This window comes from Pleurodeles waltl, chromosome 1_1 (assembly GCF_031143425.1).
Source record: "Pleurodeles waltl isolate 20211129_DDA chromosome 1_1, aPleWal1.hap1.20221129, whole genome shotgun sequence".
NCBI classification, from domain to species: Eukaryota; Metazoa; Chordata; class Amphibia; order Caudata; family Salamandridae; genus Pleurodeles; species Pleurodeles waltl.
This window is the reverse complement of record NC_090436.1, coordinates 421967018-421983997: the sequence shown is the minus strand read 5'-3', so window position 1 is coordinate 421983997 and position 16980 is coordinate 421967018. Positions and strand designations below refer to the sequence as shown.

The 16980-nt window shown below is 47.9% G+C and overlaps 1 protein-coding gene across 6 annotated transcripts in view; it reads left to right on the top strand.

Annotated features, from left to right (window-relative positions):
- Positions 1–16980, top strand: part of ARHGEF28 (Rho guanine nucleotide exchange factor 28) — an 892610-nt gene that overhangs the window by 204303 nt on the left and 671327 nt on the right. The gene's annotated exons all lie outside the window — the stretch shown is intronic.

Below are 16980 nucleotides of genomic sequence, written 5' to 3'. Positions count from 1 at the left end.
GGTAAAAACATTGAAGAATCATGGTAGATTTTTAAAAACTATTGGCTCTGCTCACAAGGACAAATTTGGTCATAAACGTAATTTTGCTGCTATATTTACCTTTTTTTAAACTTCTGCTGGAAATCCACAAAGGGATTCAGGGCGTGAGTAAATGTTTATCCCACCCAAGGGTTGAGACGTCACATTGTGTGCCATGGCATAGTTTGCCTGGAGCTTTGGGAATGCCCACAAATGTACGTCTTGCCTTCTTGACTGAGTCCATTTTATATTTGGCCCCCATTCTCCTGTCGTTGTTAATTATGCCCATTATTTTGTCTCCTTAATGATGCCCCCTTTTTTATTGTTCTTTAGCTCTCCTCCCATCTTTCTTTCTTGCATTTTGCTTCCTCCTCTTATTGCTTTCTTGTCTCTATATTCTACTGTTTCTTTTTCTCGTTTGCCTCCTTTTCACTGTTTTCTTTATTCTTTAATCTTTTGCCACCTTCTCTATTCATTCTGCCTTGCTTTAATCTCCATGTCTGTCTACCCCAAGGTGCTAATCCAAGGATAACTCATTCTTTTATATGTGCCCATGCCCTGCAGCTGCAAAGAGAAACTGAAATTAGCAACTTCTATTGACATCACTAAGGTGGGTATGATGTGCATGTAGAGGGGCAACAGAATATAATGACAAACTCGTTCACAGACTCCAGGCTAGCACCGGCCTGCGCTTAGTGTCCACAGTGCTTGCCCAATCACAGATCAGCCAACTCACATGATGCACTGTGTGAGACAATATATTGGCTCCCATCACATGATGGCAGTGAAAACAAGGTCAAAACCACTGCTAACAGTGGTTCTCAGCTTGTTTTTAGAGGCTTTCAACTGCAGACGTCCATTAATGGGTGTGAAAATACCCCAGAACATTGGCAACAGCCTCAGCAAGCGTTTGGTTTTTTAAAGGAGGGTGCTTGGGGACGGGATGGGGGCCAAAGTGCCTGTTAGGTACTTCTCGGCATGAGGCCCACCCCCTCCAAGGCCCTATCCACCTCCCCACACTGTAAGATTTGTATTGAAATTGGCAGGTCTGCAACCAACCTATGCCAAATGACATCACAATATGATGTACCGACAGGGAATCAGGAAAGTCAGCTCAAAACAGAAACTGATCAGTCAAACTGACCAACTGTAGGAAGTTGGCTCTGTATGTGCTATTTCAAAGTAAGGAATGGCATGCACAGAGTCCAAGGGTTCCCCTTAGAGGTAAAATAGTGGTAAAAAGAGATAATACTAATGCTCTATTTTGTGGTAGTGTGGTCGAGCAGTAGGCTTATCCAAGGAGTAGTGTTAAGCATTTGTTGTACATACACATAGACAATAAATGAGGTACACACACTCAGAGACAAATCCAGCCAATAGGTTTTGTTATAGAAAAATATCTTTTCTTAGTTTATTTTAAGAACCACAGGTTCAAATTTAACATGTAATATCTTGTTTGAAAGGTATTGCAGGTAAGTACATTAGGAACTTTGAATCATTTCAATTGCATGTATACTTTTCAAGTTATTGACAAATAGCTACTTTAAAAGTGGACACAGTGCAATTTGCACAGTTCCTGGGGGAGGTAAGTTTTTGTTAGTTTTACCAGGTAAGTACGACACTTACAGGGTTCAGTTCTTGGTCCAAGGTAGCCCACCGTTGGGGGTTCAGAGCAACCCCAAAGTCACCACACCAGCAGCTCAGGGCCGGTCAGGTGCAGAGTCCAAAGTGGTGCCCAAAACGCATAGGCTTGAATGGAGAGAATGGGGTGCCCCGGTTCCGGTCTGCTTGCAGGTAAGTACCCGCGTCTTCGGAGGGCAGACCAGGGGGGTTTTGTAGGACACCGGGGGGGACACAAGCCCACACAGAAATTTCACCCTCAGCAGCGCGGGGGCGGCCGGGTGCAGTGTAGAAACAAGCGTCGGGTTCGCAATGTTAGTCAATGAGAGATCAACGGATCTCTTCAGCGCTGCAGGCAGGCAAGGGGGGGCTTCCTCGGGGAAACCTCCACTTGGGCAAGGGAGAGGGACTCCTGGGGGTCACTTCTCCAGTGAAAGTCCGGTCCTTCAGGTCCTGGGGGCTGCGGGTGCAGGGTCTTTTCCAGGCGTCGGGACTTAGGTTTCAGAGAGTCGCGGTCAGGGGAAGCCTCGGGATTCCCTCTGCAGGCGGCGCTGTGGGGGCTCAGGGGGGACAGGTTTTGGTACTCACAGTCGGAGAGTAGTCCGGGGGCCCTCCCTGAGGTGTTGGTTCTCCACCAGCCGAGTCGGGGTCGCCGGGTGCAGTGTTGCAAATCTCACGCTTCTTGCGGGGAGTTGCAGGGTTCTTTAAAGCTGCTTCTTGAAACAAAGTTGCAGTCTTTTTGGAGCAGGTCCGCTGTCCTCGGGAGTTTCTTGTCGTCGTCGAAGCAGGGCAGTCCTCAGAGGATTCAGAGGTCGCTGGTCCCTTGGAAGGCGTCGCTGGAGCAGAGTTCTTTGGAAGGCAGGAGACAGGCCGGTGAGTTTCTGGAGCCAAGGCAGTTGTCGTCTTCTGGTCTTCCTCTGCAGGGGTTTTCAGCTAGGCAGTCCTTCTTCTTGTAGTTGCAGGAATCTAATTTTCTAGGGTTCAGGGTAGCCCTTAAATACTAAATTTAAGGGCGTGTTTAGGTCTGGGGGGTTAGTAGCCAATGGCTACTAGCCCTGAGGGTGGGTACACCCTCTTTGTGCCTCCTCCCAAAGGGAGGGGGTCACAATCCTAACCCTATTGGGGGAATCCTCCATCTGCAAGATGGAGGATTTCTAAAAGTTAGAGTCACCTCAGCTCAGGACACCTTAGGGGCTGTCCTGACTGGCCAGTGACTCCTCCTTGTTATTCTCATTATTTTCTCCGGCCTTGCCGCCAAAAGTGGGGGCCGGGGCCGGAGGGGGCGGGCAACTCCACTAGCTGGAGTGTCCTGCGGTGCTGTGACAAAGGGGTGAGCCTTTGAGGCTCACCGCCAGGTGTTACAGCTCCTGCCTGGGGGAGGTGTTAGCATCTCCACCCAGTGCAGGCTTTGTTACTGGCCTCAGAGTGACAAAGGCACTCTCCCCATGGGGCCAGCAACATGTCTCTAGTGTGGCAGGCTGCTGGAACTAGTCAGCCTACACAGACAGTCGGTTAAGTTTCAGGGGGCACCTCTAAGGTGCCCTCTGGGGTGTATTTTGCAATAAAATGTACACTGGCATCAGTGTGCATTTATTGTGCTGAGAAGTTTGATACCAAACTTCCCAGTGTTCAGTGTAGCCATTATGGTGCTGTGGAGTTCGTGTTTGACAAACTCCCAGACCATATACTCTTATGGCTACCCTGCACTTACAATGTCTAAGGTTTTGTTTAGACACTGTAGGGGTACCATGCTCATGCACTGGTACCCTCACCTATGGTATAGTGCACCCTGCCTTAGGGCTGTAAGGCCTGCTAGAGGGGTGTCTTACCTATACTGCATAGGCAGTGAGAGGCTGGCATGGCACCCTGAGGGGAGTGCCATGTCGACTTACTCGTTTTGTCCTCACTAGCACACACAAGCTGGCAAGCAGTGTGTCTGTGCTGAGTGAGAGGTCTCCAGGGTGGCATAAGACATGCTGCAGCCCTTAGAGACCTTCCTTGGCATCAGGGCCCTTGGTACTAGAAGTACCAGTTACAAGGGACTTATCTGGATGCCAGGGTCTGCCAATTGTGGGTACAAAAGTACAGGTTAGGGAAAGAACACTGGTGCTGGGGCCTGGTTAGCAGGCCTCAGCACACTTTCAATTGTAAACATAGCATCAGCAAAGGCAAAAAGTCAGGGGGCAACCATGCCAAGGAGGCATTTCCTTACACAACCCCCCCCCCAAACGAAAGAGGATGAGACTAACCTTTCCCAAGAGAGTCTTCATTTTCTAAGTGGAAGAACCTGGAAAGGCCATCTGCATTGGCATGGGCAGTCCCAGGTCTGTGTTCCACTATAAAGTCCATTCCCTGTAGGGAGATGGACCACCTCAACAGTTCAGGATTTTCACCTTTCATTTGCATCAGCCATTTGAGAGGTCTGTGGTCAGTTTGAACTAGGAAGTGAGTCCCAAAGAGGTATGGTCTCAGCTTCTTCAGGGACCAAACCACAGCAAAGGCCTCCCTCTCAATGGCACTCCAACGCTGCTCCCTGGGGAGTAACCTCCTGCTAATGAAAGCAACAGGCTGGTCAAGGCCATCATCATTTGTTTGGGACAAAACTGCCCCTATCCCATGTTCAGAGGCATCTGTCTGCACAATGAACTGCTTAGAATAATCTGGAGCTTTTAGAACTGGTGCTGAGCACATTGCTTGTTTCAGGGTGTCAAAGGCCTGTTGGCATTCCACAGTCCAGTTCACTTTCTTGGGCATTTTCTTGGAGGTGAGTTCAGTGAGGGCTGTCACAATGGATCCATATCCCTTCACAAACCTCCTGTAATACCCAGTCAAGCCAAGGAATGCCCTGACTTGAGTCTGGGTTTTTGGAGCTACCCAGTCCAGAATAGTCTGGATCTTGGGTTGGAGTGGCTGAACTTGGCCTCCACCTACAAGGTGTCCCAAGTAAACCACAGTTCCCTGCCCTATCTGGCATTTGGATGCCTTGATAGAGAGGCCTGCAGATTGCAGAGCCTTCAAAACCTTCTTCAGGTGGACCAGGTGATCCTGCCAGGTGGAGCTAAAGACAGCAATATCATCAAGATAAGCTGTGCTAAAGGACTCCAAGCCAGCAAGGACTTGATTCACCAACCTTTGGAAGGTGGCAGGGGCATTCTTTAAACCAAAGGGCATAACAGTAAACTGATAATGCCCATCAGGTGTGGAGAATGCTGTTTTCTCTTTTGCTCCAGGTGCCATTTTTATTTGCCAGTACCCTGCTGTCAAGTCAAAGGTACTTAAGAATTTGGCAGCACCTAATTTATCTATGAGCTCATCAGCTCTGGGAATTGGATGAGCATCTGTCTTGGTGACAGAATTGAGCCCTCTGTAATCCACACAAAACCTCATCTCTTTCTTTCCATCTTTGGTGTGAGGTTTGGGGACTAAGACCACTGGGCTAGCCCAGGGGCTGTCAGAGCGCTCAATTACTCCCAATTCCAGCATCTTGTGGACTTCCACCTTGATGCTTTCCTTAACATGGTCAGACTGTCTAAAGATTTTGTTTTTGACAGGCATGCTGTCTCCTGTGTCCACATCATGGGTACACAGGTGTGTCTGACCAGGGGTTAAGGAGAAGAGTTCAGGAAACTGTTGTAGGACTCTCCTACAATCAGCTTGCTGTTGGCCAGAGAGGGTGTCTGAGTAGATCACTCCATCTACTGAGCCATCTTTTGGGTCTGATGACAGAAGATCAGGGAGAGGTTCACTCTCTGCCTCCTGATCTTCATCTGTTACCATCAACAGATTCACATCAGCCCTGTCATGGAAGAGCTTAAGGCGGTTCACATGGATCACCCTCTTGGGGCTCCTGCTTGTGCCCAGGTCCACCAGGTAGGTGACCTGACTCTTCCTTTCTAGCACTGGGTAAGGGCCACTCCATTTGTCCTGGAGTGCCCTGGGAGCCACAGGCTCCAGAACCCAGACTTTCTGCCCTGGTTGGAACTCAACCAGTGCAGCCTTTTGGTCATACCAAAACTTCTGGAGCTGTTGGCTGGCCTCAAGGTTTTTGGTTGCCTTTTCCATGTACTCTGCCATTCTAGAGCGAAGGCCAAGTACATAGTCCACTATGTCTTGTTTAGGCTCATGAAGAGGTCTCTCCCAGCCTTCTTTAACAAGAGCAAGTGGTCCCCTTACAGGGTGGCCAAACAGAAGTTCAAAGGGTGAGAATCCTACTCCCTTCTGTGGCACCTCTCTGTAAGCAAAAAGCAGACATGGCAAGAGGACATCCCATCTCCTTTTGAGTTTTTCTGGGAGCCCCATGATCATGCCTTTTAATGTCTTGTTGAATCTCTCAACTAAGCCATTAGTTTGTGGATGGTATGGTGTAGTGAATTTGTAAGTCACTCCACACTCATTCCACATGTGTTTTAGGTATGCTGACATGAAGTTGGTACCTCTGTCAGACACCACCTCCTTAGGGAAACCCACTCTGGTAAAGATACCAATGAGGGCCTTGGCTACTGCAGGGGCAGTAGTCGACCTAAGGGGAATAGCTTCAGGATACCTAGTAGCATGATCCACTACTACTAGGATGTACATATTTCCTGAGGCTGTGGGAGGTTCCAGTGGACCAACTATGTCCACACCCACTCTTTCAAAGGGGACCCCCACCACTGGAAGTGGAATGAGGGGGGCCTTTGGGTGCCCACCTGTCTTACCACTGGATTGACAGGTGGGGCAGGAGAGGCAAAACTCCTTAACCTTCTGGGACATATTGGGCCAGTAGAAGTGGTTGACTAACCTCTCCCACGTCTTGGTTTGTCCCAAATGCCCAGCAAGGGGAATATCATGGGCTAAGGTCAGAATAAACTCTCTGAACGACTGAGGCACTACCACTCTCCTAGTGGCACCAGGTTTGGGGTCTCTGGCCTCAGTGTACAGGAGTCCATCTTCCCAATAGACCCTATGTGTTCCATTTTTCTTGCCCTTGGACTCTTCAGCAGCTTGCTGCCTAAGGCCTTCAAGAGAGGGACAGGTTTCTTGTCCCTTACACAGTTCCTCCCTTGAGGGTCCCCCTGGGCCCAAGAGCTCAACCTGATAAGGTTCAAGCTCCCAAGGCTCAGTTCCCTCAGAGGGCAGAACTTCTTCCTGAGAAGAGAGGTTCTCTTTTTCTGACTGTGTTGCAGTTGGTTTCCCCACTGACTTTCCTTTTCTCTTGGTAGGCTGGGCCATTCTTCCAGACTCCAGCTCTACTTTTTCACCCTGTGCCTTGCATTGTGCTCTTGTTTTCACACACACCAGTTCAGGGATACCCAGCATGGCTGCATGGGTTTTTAGTTCTACCTCAGCCCATGCTGAGGACTCCAGGTCATTTCCAAGCAGACAGTCCACTGGGATGTTTGAGGAGACCACCACCTGTTTCAGGCCATTGACCCCTCCCCATTCTAAAGTTACCATTGCCATGGGATGTGCTTTAGTTTGATTGTCAGCATTGGTGACTGTATAAGTTTTTCCAGTCAGGTATTGGCCAGGGGAAACCAGTTTCTCTGTCACCATGGTGACACTGGCACCTGTATCCCTCAGGCCCTCTACACTTGTCCCATTAATAAAGAGCTGCTGCCTGTATTTTTGCATGTTAGGAGGCCAGGCAGCTAGTGTGGCTAAATCCACCCCACCCTCAGAGACTAGAGTAGCTTCAGTGTGGACCCTGATTTGCTCTGGGCACACTGTTGATCCCACTTGGAGACTAGCCATTCCAGTGTTACCTGGATTGGAGTTTGGAGTGGAATTTTTCTTGGGACAGGCCTTGTCTCCAGTTTGGTGTCCAGACTGACTACAGTTTCGACACCAGGCCTTTTTGGGATCAAAGTTTTTACCCTTGTACCCAGGATTGTTTTGTGAAGAGGCTCTGGGCCCACCCTCCTGTGCAGGTTTTTGGGGGCCTTTAGAAGACTCTTGACTATTTTTATTTTTGGTTGTCTCACCACCTTTCCCCTGGGGAGGTTTTGTGACCCCTTTCTTTTGGTCACCCCCTGTGGAAGTTTTGGACACCCTTGTCTTGACCCAATGGTCCGCCTTCTTTCCCAATTCTTGGGGAGAAATTGGTCCTAGGTCTACCAGATGCTGATGCAGTTTATCATTGAAACAATTACTTAACAGGTGTTCTTTCACAAATAAATTGTACAGCCCATCATAATTACTTACACCACTGCCTTGAATCCAACCATCTAGTGTTTTTACTGAGTAGTCTACAAAGTCAACCCAGGTCTGGCTCGAGGATTTTTGAGCCCCTCTGAATCTAATCCTATACTCCTCAGTGGAGAATCCAAAGCCCTCAATCAGGGTACCCTTCATGAGGTCATAAGATTCTGCATCTTGTCCAGAGAGTGTGAGGAGTCTATCCCTACACTTTCCTGTGAACATTTCCCAAAGGAGAGCACCCCAGTGAGATCTGTTCACTTTTCTGGTTACACAAGCCCTCTCAAAAGCTGTGAACCATTTGGTGATGTCATCACCATCTTCATATTTAGTTACAATCCCTTTAGGGATTTTCAACATGTCAGGAGAATCTCTGACCCTATTTATGTTGCTGCCACCATTGATGGGTCCTAGGCCCATCTCTTGTCTTTCCCTCTCTATGGCTAGGATCTGCCTTTCCAAAGCCAATCTTTTGGCCATCCTGGCTAACTGGATGTCCTCTTCACTGGAGTTATCCTCAGTGATTTCAGAGGTGTTGGTCTCTCCTGTGAGGGAACCAGCATCTCTGACTATTATTTTTGGAGTCAGGGTTTGAGAGACCCTGTTCTCCCTAGATAGGACTGGTAGGGGGGAATTTTCCTCCAAGTCACTATCCTCTTCCTCTGAGTTGCCACCCTCAGAGGGGTTGGCCTTTTCAAACTCTGCCAAAAGCTCCTGAAGCTGTATTTTGGTAGGTTTGGGGCCCATTGTTATTTTCTTTATTTTACAGAGTGACCTTAGCTCCCTCATCTTAAGATGGAGGTAAGGTGTGGTGTCGGGTTCCACCACAGTCACATCTGTGCTAGACATTTTGCTTCTAAAAGTTGGAATACTTTTTAAGAATCTACAACTGGTTCTAGAATCTAATTCAAACTTTTACAAACTTTTAAACTCTAAAAGAAATGCTAAACAGGATCTAACACAAGGCCCTAGCAGGTCTTTTAAGAATTTAGAAAACTTTTCAAATTGCAAAAATCAATTTCTAATGACAATTTTGGAATTTGTCATGTGATCAGGTATTGGCTGAGTAGTCCAGCAAATGCAAAGTCTTGTACCCCACCGCTGATCCACCAATGTAGGAAGTTGGCTCTGTATGTGCTATTTCAAAGTAAGGAATAGCATGCACAGAGTCCAAGGGTTCCCCTTAGAGGTAAAATAGTGGTAAAAAGAGATAATACTAATGCTCTATTTTGTGGTAGTGTGGTCGAGCAGTAGGCTTATCCAAGGAGTAGTGTTAAGCATTTGTTGTACATACACATAGACAATAAATGAGGTACACACACTCAGAGACAAATCCAGCCAATAGGTTTTGTTATAGAAAAATATCTTTTCTTAGTTTATTTTAAGAACCACAGGTTCAAATTTAACATGTAATATCTTGTTTGAAAGGTATTGCAGGTAAGTACATTAGGAACTTTGAATCATTTCAATTGCATGTATACTTTTCAAGTTATTGACAAATAGCTACTTTAAAAGTGGACACTTGGTGCAATTTGCACAGTTCCTGGGGGAGGTAAGTTTTTGTTAGTTTTACCAGGTAAGTACGACACTTACAGGGTTCAGTTCTTGGTCCAAGGTAGCCCACCGTTGGGGGTTCAGAGCAACCCCAAAGTCACCACACCAGCAGCTCAGGGCCGGTCAGGTGCAGAGTCCAAAGTGGTGCCCAAAACGCATAGGCTAGAATGGAGAGAAGGGGGTGCCCCGGTTCCGGTCTGCTTGCAGGTAAGTACCCGCGTCTTCGGAGGGCAGACCAGGGGGGTTTTGTAGGACACCGGGGGGGACACAAGCCCACACAGAAATTTCACCCTCAGCAGCGCGGGGGCGGCCGGGTGCAGTGTAGAAACAAGCGTCGGGTTCGCAATGTTAGTCAATGAGAGATCAACGGATCTCTTCAGCGCTGCAGGCAGGCAAGGGGGGGCTTCCTCGGGGAAACCTCCACTTGGGCAAGGGAGAGGGACTCCTGGGGGTCACTTCTCCAGTGAAAGTCCGGTCCTTCAGGTCCTGGGGGCTGCGGGTGCAGGGTCTTTTCCAGGCGTCGGGACTTAGGTTTCAGAGAGTCGCGGTCAGGGGAAGCCTCGGGATTCCCTCTGCAGGCGGCGCTATGGGGGCTCAGGGGGGACAGGTTTTGGTACTCACAGTCGGAGAGTAGTCCGGGGGCCCTCCCTGAGGTGTTGGTTCTCCACCAGCCGAGTCGGGGTCGCCGGGTGCAGTGTTGCAAGTCTCACGCTTCTTGCGGGGAGTTGCAGGGTTCTTTAAAGCTGCTTCTTGAAACAAAGTTGCAGTCTTTTTGGAGCAGGTCCGCTGTCCTCAGGAGTTTCTTGTCGTCGTCGAAGCAGGGCAGTCCTCAGAGGATTCAGAGGTCGCTGGTCCCTTGGAAGGCGTCGCTGGAGCAGAGTTCTTTGGAAGGCAGGAGACAGGCCGGTGAGTTTCTGGAGCCAAGGCAGTTGTCGTCTTCTGGTCTTCCTCTGCAGGGGTTTTCAGCTAGGCAGTCCTTCTTCTTGTAGTTGCAGGAATCTAATTTTCTAGGGTTCAGGGTAGCCCTTAAATACTAAATTTAAGGGCGTGTTTAGGTCTGGGGGGTTAGTAGCCAATGGCTACTAGCCCTGAGGGTGGGTACACCCTCTTTGTGCCTCCTCCCAAAGGGAGGGGGTCACAATCCTAACCCTATTGGGGGAATCCTCCATCTGCAAGATGGAGGATTTCTAAAAGTTAGAGTCACCTCAGCTCAGGACACCTTAGGGGCTGTCCTGACTGGCCAGTGACTCCTCCTTGTTATTCTCATTATTTTCTCCGGCCTTGCCGCCAAAAGTGGGGGCCGGGGCCGGAGGGGGCGGGCAACTCCACTAGCTGGAGTGTCCTGCGGTGCTGTGACAAAGGGGTGAGCCTTTGAGGCTCACCGCCAGGTGTTACAGCTCCTGCCTGGGGGAGGTGTTAGCATCTCCACCCAGTGCAGGCTTTGTTACTGGCCTCAGAGTGACAAAGGCACTCTCCCCATGGGGCCAGCAACATGCCTCTAGTGTGGCAGGCTGCTGGAACTAGTCAGCCTACACAGACAGTCGGTTAAGTTTCAGGGGGCACCTCTAAGGTGCCCTCTGCGGTGTATTTTGCAATAAAATGTACACTGGCATCAGTGTGCATTTATTGTGCTGAGAAGTTTGATACCAAACTTCCCAGTGTTCAGTGTAGCCATTATGTTGCTGTGGAGTTCGTGTTTGACAAACTCCCAGACCATATACTCTTATGGCTACCCTGCACTTACAATGTCTAAGGTTTTGTTTAGACACTGTAGGGGTACCATGCTCATGCACTGGTACCCTCACCTATGGTATAGTGCACCCTGCCTTAGGGCTGTAAGGCCTGCTAGAGGGGTGTCTTACCTATACTGCATAGGCAGTGAGAGGCTGGCATGGCACCCTGAGGGGAGTGCCATGTCGACTTACTCGTTTTGTCCTCACTAGCACACACAAGCTGGCAAGCAGTGTGTCTGTGCTGAGTGAGAGGTCTCCAGGGTGGCATAAGACATGCTGCAGCCCTTAGAGACCTTCCTTGGCATCAGGGCCCTTGGTACTAGAAGTACCAGTTACAAGGGACTTATCTGGATGCCAGGGTCTGCCAATTGTGGGTACAAAAGTACAGGTTAGGGAAAGAACACTGGTGCTGGGGCCTGGTTAGCAGGCCTCAGCACACTTTCAATTGTAAACATAGCATCAGCAAAGGCAAAAAGTCAGGGGGCAACCATGCCAAGGAGGCATTTCCTTACACCAACCATCAAATGTAGATGGACATACTTAAGCAACTGTGGGAGGCTTTCTCCTCTACACAAGACTCACTAAACACAACTCTCCATCAAGAAAAACACCCACCATACAAAAAGATGCACACACACACACACACACACACACTGCACCGCTTGCCGACACACACATCTTCACCTGCATCCCATGCCATGCCAAATGTCTGCAGGACATGCCAAAACCTCACATGCCTCACCCAAGTCCTCCCACGTAGGTCATTCTTCAAATGCAGCATGCACATGCCTGCACCCCGAAAGGGCATCCAGGATCTCAATGCAAATTGGAGTGCTTCACAGTCTTATCTGGGTTATGAAGTACTGTATACATGCTACAGTAATATACAACAGAATAGAGAAACACATATACACACAGACGTGCAGACATGTACATCAGCTCCCAGATATTGACAACGTGTAAATGCATCTACAAGCTCATTCAAGCAGTTTCATTAATAGAGGGAATACTACAGGTTTCTTAATGTAGCTACATAAACTCCACTGCAGGTATTTTAGCATTGCTGGTTCAGAAGAGCTGTTTCCATCTTGAAGCTCATTGAAACTGTGGTACTCCTCTGTAACACGTTTTATGCATCCAGAATATTTTCGTAAATATTTGACATGGAACAGTTTTACAAACTTCACAGACCTTGACAACTTTTGTTGTCTTTGTTCCATGTGCAGTATAGCAGTTGACAGCATTCCAGGAAAACAATTGATTCTCCGTCAAGGATATCTAGAAGGCCCTCCTTACAAGTTGCTCAGAGATGGATCCCTGTAAGGGATACTGCTCCAGGCAACTACGACTTTCCTGGTGTCTCGAGCCAGGAGTTATCAGGTTTGTAAATTCCAAGCCCAATAATTCTTGGCCCGTAGGAGCCTAGTTCCAGTACTTAATTTGAGCTGGTGGGGCCCACTGGCACTCATTTCTGGGAACTAGCACTTATTTTCCCTCATAAGACATTCACCAAGCGCAAGAGAGCAGAAAAACACACAAAGCGGAAAGGAGGAGGAAAGACAAACAGAAAATACATCACAAAGGGGGAAAGCAGGGACCAATAATAGTGAGAATAAGGGGTAGAGAGTGCTTGTAGTGGATTAAAGAAGATTGAGGTGAATTCAAGACTACCCAGCATTATTATTTAGCACACTGATACTTAATATTAGTGCACTGTGGATTCAGCGCCCATTCTTTTGTAAATTAGGCAGACCTGGAGCAGACTCCTCAGTAGAGCTGAAGAAGCTACAGTCAGCTGTTGTGCCTGACCCTCTCCCACTCACTCACTTCAGCATTGTGGGAGCAGAAAAGGCACCCCCAGGTGAAGTTAAAGAAAATCTCCCTGGAGTTACCGAAGAACTTGTATTGGGGCCCTAAGATGAAAACGTCCATTCGCTGTGGTAAACACAAATGCCTTAAGTTTATTATTGATTCTCTTAGAGGTCTGTCTACCATACACGATAATCTGAAATCCTTCTCCTTTCATCTGGTCAAATGTCTAAAATGTGTAGATGTGAAAAGAATACAGCCGTCTCACAAGTAGCATCCATAATTGGTGAAGTTGTCATTTTACACATGCAATGTGCAGTACAATTTGGGGGATGAGGTGAAGGGGTGCAGTCAGAAATAATAATTGAAACATACACTGCCCCATTAACCACAGTGTGAGGGGGGAGTCTGGAGGGGTCAAGCCGGAGACAAATACATGTAAACAATGTCCTATCTTGTGTTCCCCCGAGGGGTGTTTACACAAAATAGATTGTGTGACCGTACAAACTCTGCAAGGCCTGAACTCTGTCCACAGAAGTCCGTTTGAACACAAACATGGGTACATTAAGTTAGTGGTCAACAAAGTATGATTTTCAAGTTGCTTGACTCCGTGATAAATAAGAATCAGCACTTTAGCCAAAACCCCAGTAGATGGACATTGAATTTATTGCCCACTTTGTCATTGCTGAACTCAATCTAAGAGTGTGCTCTGCTGTAGTATGCATGTACTTTGTGGGGGGTGTTTCCATGTTGTGCGTGGTGACCACTGAGGTGCGGTTATTATGTTAGGAAATGCAGTGCTTGGCAGTTTGATGGTTAAAGTATGAGAGATAGGTGCGCAGTTCATGGTTGGCAGCTTTGTGCAGCTCTGCATGTCTCTTTTTGGCATTTCTTATGGTCATAGTGCACTTAGCTGATTACTGTACAGGTTTGTCCATTCAGAAATATTGTGTTTAAAGTTAATGCTTCTAAGCAGGCATTGGTTAAAGGGAGGAGTGGTGGAGAGATCTGCTGGGATGGACTTTGTGAGATGGCAAGAAGTGGCTGTACTATGTTGTGAGTCGAGACCTGCAGTGATGGACTAAATTAGAGCCCTTCCATTGGCCAGCTGTATATGTCAGATCTCCTCAGTTATTTTGTGCCTGTTCAGTTGGTGTTGAGTAGTTTATTGCTGTGGACTGGTATAGTACTGAGTGATGGGTGTAACCATTAGCAGCTTTGACTTATGTGAACGTAAGAGTGCCAGGAAGGGAATAATCTTAATGTGAAGTCAGGATATCTGTTTGCAAAGCAGTAGTGTGTTATTCCCATGACTGTCCTGCATGGGGACCTTCAATGCATCGGGTCACTTGTGACGATGATTTGCACTCCACGACATGGTATAAATATCGTATGTAGGATCTTTTGGAGCGCTACTTCCAATGGGGTAAACCCCAGAAAAGACCATATAGAAGAAGCTGCCTAAGACCTGAGCATGTCAAACAACCTCTTCGTGGAGGTAGGTGTGCCAACAAATTAACAGGTAGAGCCGCGCCAGAGCCAAGGGTCAGCTCTGGCTTTAAGAGCCCATGCACAAGCAGAGTTCTGAAAATCTTTGCTATGTAAATCATGTCACAGGCCTCCTTTAAAACAGTGACAGTCTCTTCAAAATTCATTAAAAGTGTTATTTTTATCATGTGGAAGCATTTCACCATGGTTAATCAAATTAGTAGCAAGAAGTTAATTAAAGTGATAGTTTTAAACATCAACTTAGAAACATTCATGCTCCACCCCCCACAGCAATGCCTTTAACACACTAAAATGCAAGTGTTTTATATTATGTACTCTATACCAGTGGTTCCCAACCTGTGGTCCGGGGACCCCTGGGGGTCTGGGAAGCCTTCTCAGGGGATCCGCGACTGCTTAGAACATTAACAAATATTAGCAAATATTGACAGATTAGGTCCCCAGCTTCCAGTAATGACTGCGGCGGGGGTCCCCGGAGTCCAATGATGATTTAGTGGGGGTCCCTGGGTTCCATTAATGTTAAAGTGGGGGTCCACAGAAATGAAAAGTTTGGGAACCATTGCTTTATATGCTTCCTAAATTCTTATTATAGATGGAGTGACTGTATAGTCTTTTAAACCAAACACAAGATATTGTTGTACAGCACAAATCCTCAACTCACATGTTTGAATGTGCTCTCTTATGCAATAATGTAAAAAGAGTGGCTTGCCAAAATAAAATATTTGCCTAGAATCATACAGTTTGGTTAAGCAGGGAAGCTGGGATTGCGCTCTGGCTTTCTAGTGTCACATTGTGCAATTCAGCCATTTGATGTGCATCTTGTTCCCCTTTTGATTATCACAGATGAAGGATTTGACTTTTATCCTTTGTGCATGAAATTACAGTGCGACTGGCAGGCAGACAACATGATGGGCTCAGCTCCTTTTGGGCTTGTGGATCCAAGAGGACCTCGAGCTGAGCTAGAACCAGGCATGTGCTTGAGCTTTCAGTGGCTCGCCCAGCTCCACCTTTGACCCACAACAAAATAAGGCTTTTATGGCAAATGTAGAGGATCTACACTAAAACCTTTGAAATCGTAATATAATAGTGGCTTGGGCAGATTCAAAAGGAAATAAATGTAGGTGCAAAACGCATCGGCTGCGGAATGAAGACTGGGCATTTCTGCCTACCCTGAAAACCCCAAACCACTGCAGGAGAATTGCAGAGCCATCAACATGTGGCACCCTGCCTAGAAACAAAAGAAGGGGAAACACAGAGATAATCAACATGAAGGTAACAGGCGGCAGACAATGGACAGCCGCTGGTACTTGTGTATGTGGTGTAAGCAGAACGGAGCACCACGGCTAGAAGAGTTCAAGGCACTAGGGTCCTTGCTGCTGGGGAACCATTCACGGGGCTGTGGGGAAGGCGGCCGCCGTCCTTGTACGACCCCATGAATAGGGAAGCAAACGTTTGGGAACACCAGCAGGGTGTGTTAGAAGGACGATAAGCGAAAACGGACTAGAAGAAGTGGAGCCGTGAGCCCACGAAAATGTCATCTGTAATGGCCTCCGTTGGCATTACTCCTGGAGAGCAAACATGCCACAGAGTAAACAAGGTGCCCTTAGGAGGGAAGGGAATGGTGGGACCCGGAAGAGGCTTTTACCCATCCAGGTGCTACTCCCTCCTTGTCTTCACTCACCTGTACCCGTGCTCTGCGCTTTCTCCACTGCACGCACCGCCCATCACTCGTCTCTTGATGAATATCCACCGAGTCTCATAAAACACATTGTTGTATGCATACTCGCCACCCGATAATAGCATGAATGAACCTTTCACTGGCTGTCATAAACTGATCTTTGCTCTGTTCACACAACTATGGATGTGTTAACTGAGTGACCAACAGCACTTGTCCTTGTAGGCTGGCCACCTGTGTGCCAGAAAAACACATGCCCCGTCTATTGTTGGGCAGTGAATAACTCTGGGTGCAGTGGGCACCTCACACCCTGCGTTCATGTACTGCCCATCGTAGGGTAGTGAAATAATTGGGGTTCAGTGGGCTCTTCACACCTGAATGTGTATGTACTGTCCATTGTAAGGAAGGGAATAACTCTGGGCGCAGTGGGCACCTCACACCCTGCGTTGCTGTACTGCCCATTGTAGGGTAGTGAAATAATTGGGGTTCAGTGGGCCCCTCATGTCCTAATGTGTGTGTACTGCAAATAGTAGAACAGTGAAATAATTGGGGTTCAGTGGGCTCCTCACACCTGAATGTAAATGTACTGCCTATTGCAGGGAAGGGAGTAACAGTTACTGCAGTGGGCCCCTCACAACCCGTGTCCTTGTATTGCCCATTGTAGGGTATTTTAACAATTGGGGTTCAGGGTACTGCCAATAGTAGTGTAGTGAACTAGTTAGGGTTTAGTAGGCTCCTTGCACCCTAATGTGCATGTACTGCCTATTATCAGGTAGTGAAATAATCGGGGAACGGAGGGTCCCTCACACCCTAATGTGAATGCACTGTCCACTGTTGGGCAGTGAATAACTCTTGGTCCATTGGGCCACTCACAACCTGTGTCCCTGC